The sequence below is a fragment of the Ceratosolen solmsi genome, unplaced genomic scaffold (genome assembly GCF_000503995.2).
Source record: "Ceratosolen solmsi marchali unplaced genomic scaffold, CerSol_1.0 scaffold10, whole genome shotgun sequence".
Classification (NCBI taxonomy): Eukaryota; Metazoa; Arthropoda; class Insecta; order Hymenoptera; family Agaonidae; genus Ceratosolen; species Ceratosolen solmsi.
Genome location: NW_011948412.1, coordinates 7,073,269 through 7,086,045, shown reverse-complemented (window position 1 = coordinate 7,086,045; position 12,777 = coordinate 7,073,269).

The following is a 12,777-nucleotide window of genomic DNA, read 5'->3' as shown; positions in this document are numbered from 1 at the left end:
TTTTTATACTATTAATTTTCTTTTCTTTTCTTTTTTTCCAATGAAATGCAATATTTTCATATTTCATTTAATTCATAGCAACGTTTCCCTGATTATTTACTACTTATTATTATTAATATAATAATTTAGAAGACAATTTATCGTCGTTTCGAATTTATCGAATTTCTACTTTTGTGCAATATTTACCGTTTAAGGTACCAATTTTAGTTTGAGCGATTAAATAATGTTCCTGCAATTAAACTCTGCCTTAATTAATTTTACTTACCATATTTATTTGAATTTTAAATCTCTAGATATTTCTCTTTCATAAAACCGTTTTTAACTACACAGTATTTGTACTTCATAAACTCTGATTCGCGTATAAATTGTAATTATGTTCCTGAATACATTTAATAACATTTATAATCAAAGAATGTTGTTTCTTCATAAATTTTACCACTTTTTTGTTCATAGTGTCAAAACCTTCTCTACTTTATTCTTTTATATTCATATTTAAGTTAAATGATTTACTTACTTAAAAAAAGCTAATAATTTTTTAAATAAATTTAACTATACTAGTAAATATTTTTAATTGGACTTTTACTTCGAAGCAATATTATCAAGAAATTTCCAAGTGACATTAGATTTTTAAGAATAAACGCAAAGCTTTCGTAAATTAAATATACGCAATGATTAAGTATTGCAATTAAAGTATTTATTATTCAAATGTTGAATTTAACAATTAAAACCTACTGTAATGGAAGAGTTATATATGTAATAATGTTTATATAATTGGTCGTTTAAATTTAAAAATACAAATATAAATTATAATAAGGAGATATAATTAAGATTTTTTAATTCTTTTCTCTAATACCATTGATTGTACATTTACATCTTTCAGATAATTGATTTTTAACGCAACTAAAAATTTTCTTTAATTTTAATTTTCATTCCCAATAAAATAATAAGCAATGCATATAAGTCATTTGACATTTATTCATATCAATTAGCCATATTAATTAGATTAATATTCCATTTTGATTAATATGAAACAGCATACTTTTTATACGTATTAGTGTTTTACTTTTGATAATTGCAAAATTTTTTATAAAATATATTATAAAGTTAATTTGCATTAATATTACAAATGTTTTTTAATATATTTGAATTATTTAATAACGAAATGAGTCACTTTTTTCCCCCTATATCGTCATATTTACTATCACATATATATATATATATATATATATATATATATATATATATATATCATTATATATTCAAATTACTAATGTTAAATTTTTTTATAAAATAATATTATAATACTTTATAATGAGCTTGGTTCGAGAGAGCATTCTATCATATAATTAAATAGTTTCCTTTAGTATTAAAATGAGATATTTTTCATTATATTTACGATTTTCTTGCACAGTTTGTTATGTAGAAAAATAGAAGAATAAATATTGGCAAATTGATTGATAATACAGGAACATCGATGTCACTATTGGTTAGTTTTCAAGAGCAATAATAGTCGAGTACCCACTTATGATAAAGATATAACTTTGCTTTCCCATTGATATTGCGTTTGCTCTAAATATTCAGTTTCTTTTCTCTTGTGCAACACCGGTAACAAATTGCTTAACGCTTACATATATTTATTTTTTTTTTTCCCCCAATAAAATTCATTGAAAATTTAAGGAATTTTATATCTTTTTTTGCAAGTTATATGAATTATTTATAAAAATATTTGAATATTTAATATATATCTATTTAAAGCAGCATTCTTGATATCGATGAAATTGAATATTTAATGATGGTGTCATCAATATAATAAGACTTAAATGAATTTGGTCGATTAAATAAATTACATCAATTTCGAAGTGAAATACAATAATATACATAAATGTCCAGTTATAAATAAAATATTTATAAAAACGACATACAACAAGCGTTAAGATTTCTTTCAGGATGAATGATTATTGGCTATCAATAAGTTATGATAAAATTGATATGTTAATGTAAATTGTGTTTAATGAAGATGTTTACGAAATAATTTCAATTGCATCGTAGCAATGTCAAAATCATAGTAAAATTAGTCAAATTCCAGGGGTTGTATGTGTAGCCTCGTAATTACTTTTTCAACCTCAGCTGTTATTCCCGCTATTACGCGGCAATTGTTGTCAATCTCTCTCTCTCTCTCTCTCTCTCTCTCTCTCTCTCTCTACCTACCTACCTACCTACCTATATATCTTCTCACAACGTCTTCGAAGTATTCAACAACTGTACACGCTTTCCATCCGAAAAGAATTGCAGGAGGGTTTTATAAACCTTGGTTGAACGAACTTTGAAATAGTAGTAGATCAGAAAATGGAAAATATGCACGGGACTTGATTGCCACGACTGACTTTATCTTGACTCGAGAACTTTATCGTATAGAGGCGAAGAAGAGAAATTTAGTAGCAACTTTACAATACAAGATCTTTCGTCTATACATCAAGTTGAATCTTACACCTCGTTTTATCTCAGTTTATCTCCTTTTACTTTTCCGATTCTTGGTAACCGCACATTCCTTAAGTGACCTATACACACTTAAGTGACCCAGTAACATTTGTTAGATATAGAATTTTTAAATGAGCGGAATAGGATGATAAAGAATTATTTAAACAAGATGAGACTTATATTTGAAATGAAAAGGTAGTAAAGGCCATTAATTATCGATTATTCATACAAATTATTCACAATATATCTTACCATTTGAAGACAAATCAAACGTTTTAAGCTTAAGCAAGTGATTAAAAGCCTTTGGCTTACAACGATTAAACAGAATCATTATTAATAAATACTAATAATTTATTCATTTTTATTCAATTTTATAGAAATTAACTGAAAAATACAAATTCACTGGGAATTATTATTTAAAAAATTGAATGAAAATGAATGCAACGCTGTAATATATAACCTTCAAATTATATTTATCACTCAAAATAAATTGTAATCTTTGCATTGTTGAATGTTTCATAGAGTTTGGAAAACTAAATTTTCTTTTTTTCCATTTCACAGGTGCTCCTTCATTCCAAAACTTACAACAGCCCTTTTTATCTTTAGTCTTTTATTATGTTAATTGTTAAAAATTATAATAAATGTGATTGTTCGAAAATGATGTAGTTTTCTTGGCTCGAACTGCCAACCGCTTCAATAGCTTATTTTTGCCACCCGCCCTCGTCAAATGCAAATGCTCGGGGAGAGGTTAAGTGGGAATCGTTGTTCGAAGATTTAATTTACAATTTATAATACAATTACATTATCGATGTATGGGTATGTATGGGTATGTATGTTTAATTGTAAAGATGCGATTTCATTGAACGTTTCTTGCGATGGATCTTTCACTACACAAGATGATGATCATTGAGACATGGACGACGGTCTCGACATTGTCTACTCACAGTGATACGGTGGCCTTGATCTCATCCTGGGATGAGTAGTTTACGATTTATTTCACTCACCAATGAAGGAGATGAAGTTAAGACCCATCTATCAGCTGCACAGGAGGGTTGACGGTTGCTTCCTTCTGGTCAGTGGGTCACTTAATAAAAACTTGGTCGCTAGTTCTTCTCAATTGCCTTCCTTCCCCGCACGCGGACAGCGAAGAAATTAGACTCGGACAATCGCAACGTCGAAAAATGTCTATCTGGCAGGCAGCAGCGCCTTGAATTGCGGGGATTGAGGCTCAACCCTCTCCGGGATTTAGGAACGCATGAACAGTTGGCAAGTTGGCGAGTTGGACAGGGGGTTAGGGGGTTTGGGGGTTTGGGGGTTTGGGGGTTTGGGGGGGAGGAGGAGGAGGAGGTGGAGTGTTCTCGGTAAAGCGTCGCGGCTTGGCTTGTACAATTGGCAACATGTGGATATGCAAGCGGCAACAATGTATGCGTAAGTCATGTCTCGTGACATTGAGGGCATCTCGAGGACGCACGAGGATTGGCCGATGTCGAACGAGTTGGATTTCTCGTTACAAACGAATTTTAGGAAATACTTTTCTACACGATTGTTTATATATTTCTGTCATTCTCGAAATGCCCTCGCGTAAACAGACTCGTCGCGCTCTTGCTAGCTAAAACCAAAGGTCACTCGTTCCCCTTTCCGAGCCTCCAATCACCGTGGATGAATTTTTATAAATGTCATGACCCTTGATATTCTTCCCAAAATAATACACGAGATATTCTCTGTGATATTGTTTCTTACGATTATTATAGCATAGTATGGCTCTTAGCTGTTAAATATCAAATAGGAAATGCTGCTTTCCATTCGATTTTTCATCCAAACATTTACTCATTTAAATAAGAAAATCTAAGGGGATGAAGTATCTTTCTTATATTAAATAATATTTGTATTATGAATCTTTCGTGTTGGCTCCTTTGATCCCGTATCTTCATAAATTTCTTATCTAATTTAATCCAAACCCTCCTACCACACTTTACTCATCCTGTTATCCTTAACACACGCGCGCGCCTTCTCCATCTCATTTTCTTTCTCTTCCTCTTCGACTCGTGCTCAACCTATTATCCTCTCACTCTCACTCTCTCTCACTCACTCTCTCTCTCTCTCACTCACTCTCTCTCTCTCTCTCTCTCTCTCTCACTCTCGATCCGCAACTTTGCATTACGTGTAAACCAGGTACATGACGCAATATGACAAGCTAGCAAACGACAAGGAGCGAGCTGGGGTTGGAGGATGAAGGCGTTGAGGGTCGTTGGCTAGGAGAGGAGGTGAGGAGAGGAGATCCGAGGTAGCGATTCCACTCGCGCATTCTCCTTGGAGCTTGAATAATTCATGTTGTCGAGACAGGTGTATGTATGCACGCCGGCATACATGGGTTTGTGTATTTGTGTACAAGCCGCGGTAGCGGAATGATAGGGCGGGGGCGGCGAGCCGGCGGCTGGACTTTATTATGCCCTGGACAATATCGGACAAGCCGAAATTGTTGCCTCCGCGCACTCTTTGAACAATATGCGCGCAGCGACATGGGTGCCTCAATTTACGGTTCGAATAGAAATTTCACGTGCGATGTTTGCCACTCCTGGCTGCTGCCGCTTTACCCGGGGGGGGTGGGGGGGGTGGGGGGGGGGGGGGGGGGGGGGGGGGGGGGGGGGGGGGGGGGGGCTCAGGTTCGGAGCTGGAAAGCACTCGTCGGGTGAATTCATGTTTGGTGCTCGAGGTGGTAGAGCCGCCTTTGTTCCTGCGAAGCTTAGCACCCCGGCTAAATGGGCATAATGAGATATTACCAAGCATCTACCATTTAGTATGCAAGAGTATTTTTCTACAAATGCACTTGACAACGCGTAAGACTCTGTATTTGGACTGGTGGATACGGTGAGGTGGGCGGGACGGGACGGGACGGGACGGGACGGGGGGTGGTGCGTGCGGGGTGCGTGCGTGTGAAAGAGAGAGAGTGAGAGAGTGAGAGAGTGAGAGAGTGAGAGAGAGAGAGAGAGAGAGAGAGAGAGTGAGAGATAGCGGGGGGTGGGGGGTGGGGAGAAGATAACATCGTGGCTGAGACATTTGCTTTTATTATACTCGAAAAATGAGGATAATAGCATTCTTCAAATATTCCAATAGATAAGACTATCTATAAATGGAATATAATTTTTAAAGAAATTCACGACCTCACCTATTTTCCCCCCAACTACCAATTGTCCATCTTAATCGAATAAATAAATGTATTGATATTAAAATCGATGATGCCCTTTTGTCCTTTATCATTGGATATTTAGAATTATTGGAAGATAATTAGTTTAATATTTATATAGCTGGCGTTCGATCGCGGTCTTATTTGCCAACTCTTTTATTTTATTTAACGAAGGCAAGTAATTTTCATCTTTCCAGCTTCAGCGCTCAATATTGGATCTTATAATTCTCGATCTTCGATATGTCCGACTGATGCAGACATTGGCAAGACAGAGTCCGACTGTAGGAGTACGTGGTACATTCTATGCTATGAATTTCTACGTGAACTCGAGCTTATTCGAACGGAGATTTATTTACGTGGAATCGATTATTATTACGATATGTCAGATGAAATTTTGTTAAAGAAAAGGGCTTTTGTCACTTTGTCTATTAAGATATGCCGGTCGTTAGGCAATGCTCATCGGGCCACATTACGTCTGCAAAAAAGGTCACAAAGCATTAAATTCACTGGCCGTGCTCGGACTCGAACTCGCACGACCACGACCACGAAGCCTCACGATTTTCACAATACCGGATAATCGCCATTCGTACAATACTTAAACAAAATACCGGCAACATAAAACAGAAGCAATTTGAGCTCGAGACAAAGCGAATAAAACAATGAGCAAAAAGTACTTAGCTCCTAGGCGGCCTTTACTTAACTTTAATTTCATCGTCCGCCCGAGCAGCTGCAGCCCCGAAAATACGTACGGTCAGCTCGTTAGCAGCCATTTACAATCAACCCGCTAATAAAAATTGCCATGGTTGCCGTGGTTGGTCTCTCGCGGGATCGGGTAGTGATGACGGCAGTGGAAGAGGGCGGAGTAGGGGTATTTGAGAGGTATTTGCGTGTATTTGAGAGACTAGCGGCGAAGAAGTAAGTAGCCGCGTCTGGCCTACCTTATGCAACAGGGATGCGCGGCTCAAGTTCGGCCCTGGCGAGATCGTTGGAAAAATGTTGCGCTCGAGGATGTGACCGTGAAGTGCATAATAACTTCCGGAGCCCGTCGCTGTGCGGTCGAGCTTGGGGCGCGAGCCACCCTTCACCCTTCGACTGCACACTTTATAATATTTCAGCGTGGGCATCGATTTTTCCTTTTTGCAGTACCGGCTCGGGCCGTCCTGTCGTTGCCAGATCTGCCAGCGAATACCCGCGAGAAATTGTTCCTTGTTCCTTGTTACGAGCCCTAATGACGCCTTAATTTACCGATGATTACGGATTACAAATAATTTAAGTTGTCGGCGGTGCTTCTCTCAATTGGCTACTTGCGATACTCGCACGTCCCTATCGAATCTTTCAATCGGTCTTTTAATATTACTAACTGCCGAATCATGACTCTTCTCACCATTGCTCTGTCATTACGAATTAATATTAATTTTTCAATAAAATTGCCGATAAATTTTATTTCGAATAAACACGCGACATGCTGTACTGTCTTTATCTTCATACGACATTTTTCACTCGTAAACCCTCCCTTTATTTCCTTCTTTTATTATTCTTTTTTGCGTTTCTTAGTTTTTAATTTTTTTTTTTTTGTTTTTTTTTTTTATTAATGCGTGCGAATGCGCGTGCGTGTATTTTTACGCACAATTCATATGTAATTCGATGTCTCGTCGTCTATTCTTCATATTAATACAAAAAATCGCGCGACGATTGGAAATTTCATGTTTGTCGATGAAACTGTGAAAATGTAACCTCACTCACTCGTTATTCGATGATTAATGATAATTAATCGTCGACGATCTACCATACATATACGTAAAAAGCCATAGGAGCTTAAAATAATTATGCAAGATTTAAGGGGCAAGAGATTAGATAATTAACGGGTGATAAAAATATTTCCAACTTGTCCATTGTCTATATCTTGTAAGTGACAAGCGACAAGGCATTTCACAAGGTATTTTAAGTCACTATTGCGCCAAAAGACGAGAGAATGTCCGTTTCTTGAAATATTTTTAACCTATATATACTGCTTACCTCAATGAGCATAAATTTCCTTCACTCTTACTTCCAGTCTTGTCCACTGCAAATCCTTTTCACCTGCAAACCTTTATACATCGAGCCAATGCTCGATGCTTCCTCTCCTACTTTTATACTTATCGGTATGACTTTTAGGGGTAAGTATTTTTCATGTAACAACAAGTTTATATACATTTTTTAAGTATTTGATAAGATTTAAGTATTTGATAAGCAAAGCGTGGCTAGTCGAGAAGACTTATAGATTTTTCGAAAGTTCCGAGGAGGTTTTATTTCACTAGCTCAACCTGCATAGACTAGCTTAGCCAAGGGAATGAATAAGGTATATTGTTCGTTGCCTTGTTTTTATCTCGATTTTCACTCTTACGCTCTCTTATATTTCTGGCGCATTACCTCACTATTACTTACTATACAACAACCATATCATCGACGGACCGTCGACGGACATTTGCCCAACGGTTGTTTTCAATCCTACAATGACTCGACAGATCCCATTTTTATTTTACAAATCTGAATATTTCTTTCTAAGATAAATACGTCTCGTTGTATCTTCCCTCGCAACTATATTTTCAATAAATTTTCACTCTGTAACGAGCATTTTTACGTTTTCATTCTTCGATATCTTTATGCGCATAATTCGATGCTTTTCAAATCGATTATTATCCTTTATATTACTTGAACAATTTGCCGTGATCATACGCTCGTTACCTTTTCGTTATAAACTTCCTAATCAGCAGTCAGTCAATAATATAATTAAATATCGTTTAAAAAAAGAATGCATAGAGCTATGTTCATAATATTATTTATAACGAGTACTCAAAAATATTTAAGTTTTCGCTGTATTTTAATACGACGTGTCTGGAATTGATATTTTCTTTAATGAAAAACTTTGAACCTCTCATTAAAAACATTCGTATCGACTTTTAAAAATTGACATTAGAAAACTATATAAATAAACGTAACAAAAAATGAATTAAATCGCAAATTGATGATATTATACGAATGCACTAACACGTCAACTTGTTTTATGAAAAATTAATATTCGGAACATCTTTCTTTACGTTAAATATTCATAACTTATATATTAAATATCAATTAACTGGGTGCGACATTCTTTAATTCTTAATTTAAATTCTATCCGCATTATCTTATCCCTCCAGTAGCCATATTAACTAAACACTAACCATTAACTAAAAACAAACTAAAAAAATTTATAATTCGGTCGACAAAATATAATACGAAGCTTATTCGAAAATACTAAAAAAATTATATTCATTGTATATTAAAATTATTAATATCTGTCGAATTAAGTGTAGGAAAAATATTATGAAATATAAAATAAACGAAGTAATGAAATAATTTATATTTGTATTATCAACTGAAAGTATATAGCACTCAATTTTTCATGCGATCACAAATTTTTATAATTTCTCCACAATTCAGTTGAATTCAACACAAAGTTAATATACTCTTTGAAAAAAAAATATATTATATTCCTAAAAAAAAAAACCTGATACTTATTAAGATGGTTTTTGTAAATTTCGTAATTAATATTTCTCTTGAATATTATGTGATCGATAAAGATTTTACAATTTCATATTTATTAGAAATCTATATATGTTTTTATGTAATTAATATTATTATTTCAGAGAATATAATTTTTTCATTAATATTTAGCTTTATCGAATTATTTTACTCTTTATTATATGCTTATATGTATATATATATATATATATATTTGCGTGTCCGTGTATTCTGCGTATGCATGCATGCGTGTATGCGCGTATGTATGAACGTGTGCATGCGCGCATGCGCGCGTCTATGTATACATGTGTATTGTATTATATATATATATATATATATATATATATATATATATATATATATATATATATATATATATGTGTGTGTGTGTGTGTGTGTGTGTGTGTGTGTGTAAATGCTCGCGCGCGCATATATTTGTACGCGTGTGTGCGTGAGTGCGTGCGTGCGTGCGTGCGTGTGTGTTCGTGTGTGTGTGCATATATTTTTGTACGTATGTTGTATATGCATGTGTGTATATGTGCGTATGCGGATATATACATATATACATATATATATATATATATATATATATATATATATATGCACATACGCGCACGCGCGGTGATGTAAAATTTTTATATTAATTATTTTTTATGAATAATTCTATTAATTTCGTAAGAATCTGTATATATAGATATTCCGAAGCTTACAAATAAATTTAAAATTCAAAAATTAATAGGCCTTTCGGACGATTTCTTACATGCTTGAAGGCATACGAGTACATTAAAAGTACATACGACTTTTAATACAAATATAAAATAAGAGAAGAATGATAATAAATTATATGTAATTAGTTATAATATGAAAAGACAATACATATAGAAAGTAGTTAAAAAGAGGAATTAAAGATATATTAAATAATTCAAAAAACGGAACCAAAGATTTATAAAAATATTTAAAATATTTCAACAAAATAGAATATTATTGATATGTAGTGGAAAAAAAATGACGTAATATAATATATAAAATTATACATAAGTTATACAGAAAATGACAGGATAAAATTCAGTGTACAACCTGGATTAGTAAAAGTACATTTCATCTTGTAATAGGAAATGCACGTATCATTAGAAAGAATGAATACTACAAAAATATCATCTGGAATTGTACTTAAAGAATTGGAGAGTTAAAATACAGAAGACGTAAATCAAGATAAAAATGAACATTATTAAAATGATGGTAAAAAGTGGAGCATATACATAACGAAAGCATACATATATATATATATATATTCTATGTATAGAAAGAATTTGTAAAAAATTTCTTCTATTTTTTGATATGACAAATCGCATGATTTATTTAAGATCTTTAATAAATATTTTATTTTTTTTTTTTTTACCTTTATCAGTTAATGAATTTGTGTAAAAAATGTTCAAACTCTACAATACCAATTTCACAATAGTTTTCAAAATATGTTATATTTAAGAAAAACGTAAATTTTTTTTATACAGAAAATTTTGCAAAATAAAAGCGAAAATAATCCAATAACCAATGCTAAGCAATAATATTTTTTTAATGTACAATTTTAATGGCCAACTGGGCATATTTAAAAAATACATTGGATTTCAGGCTGAAACCTTATTAAACAGCAAGTATGTAAGCGCCAATTTTATGTTACTGAAGATACTGACTAGTACAGCAAAGCTTTCGTAAGCTCTGCACAAACACATGGCATTTTCGTTATATATCAATCAGAGAATATTGCGGTTCGGTAAATCCATATGATTTATAGTCGGCTGCTCCTACACGAATGATGAAACGTTCAGGTCCAAACGGAATCGAGATATAGATTCGAAAACTTAAACTGCGAAAATAATTTATTTCCAATAAAATGCGTACTTTATTAATTGACATATTTATTTATGTAGCTAGTAGTTCGTTTGTCATAATAATAACGGCTTGGCAGAGAGTAATTACATGTGTGCGTGATGAGCAAATCAATTGCATTGTTCATGTCATTGCCAATCGGCAAAAGAAAGAACTATTATGATTAAGATGATGGAATAATTAATTAATACAATGAGGTTATTTGCCATTATGCTACGTGTATTTGTCTTAAGAAAAATTTTAACGGTTAACGGGTAAGTAAGAAAAAGATGGAAAAGCTCAGGGAAAAATCACTTAAACACACTTTACTTACAAAGAAAATTTGTACTTATAGTTAGTGTATCTCGGAGTCGATGCAACACGATTATGTAAAAGAAAAAAAAAAAGATTGAAAGAAATGTCCGCTGGCTCTTATTGATTTATGGTAAATTCAACATTATCATATTTGACCTTAAAAAGGATATATTTATTGACTAAGTTAATTTATCTTTTCTTAAAGATATATTTTCAAATATTTGCAATATTATTATACATTGGCGAATAACATTAATTCTTATTGTTTTATGATGATTTCCTACTGTCAATCAACATACAATTTTTACAAATTAACTGTAAAAAAACTTTCAAATTATTTTCTAAAATTATATTTCTACAGTTTAAATATAAGCGTGTACTGGAAATTTCGTTTATTTCTAATCGCCATAATGTGAATTAACATTTGACGTACTAATCAGTGCACATAATTAATAATCACTTTTAATTGTGAAATTTAGTACTATTTAATGGTCGATTATTAATTATTCCATCGTAATAATATAAAATAAATGTATTTTTTTTAATAATCGATAATAGATATGTCGTTTATTAATTTCAATAATTGGCATTGTTACGTAAATGTAATTATCCAATAAAACGATATATTAACGAAAATAGAAACTCTTTAAAAATTTATATAAATATTTTACTAATACATTTGCTGAAATGTGAAATTTGAATTTAGGTAGTTAGTGATGTATTTGTATAATCAGATTTTTATTATTACAGCTAAAGCAATTTAAGCGAGAAGGAAGAAATTGTATTACAAAGTTTGTAAAACACAGTTAATTATGTTATTTTATTCAATTATGATTTCGAAAGTAGATAGTCTTAAAAGGTTAATTCATCATGGAACTATGAATTAAAAATCTAATTTTCAAAGTGCATTTAATTTCACTTACACCATTAATCTACTACTTAGAAAGTTTGCGACTATGAACTTGGACAATATGTTTCAATTCTTAAGATTATATCTGAATTGTAATTTTATATGAGAATCAGTTATGAATCAAAATATAAAACTTTTGCAACATATTTGCGGAAAGGACAGGAAAAAAAAAAAAAAAAAAAAAAGTAGGAGGAGGAGGAAGAAAAGCGATATCGTGATCATACATCTTAATGAAATAATAATAAGGAAAATTCACGAAAGAAATCCACGAAATATTAGTTTTACAATTATCCTGTAACTAATTTACAAGATTGTAGAAATACGTTTAATTAAAAGTGCAAATATTCGAAGCAAAAAAATATTTTACATGGCAAAATAATTATGCATATTTATCAATATTAAAGATATTTTCTACAAGCTTATTTCGTTTAATTCTATAAAGTTTAATTCGCATAATTCATCGTCATACGGTTGAAAAATGTAT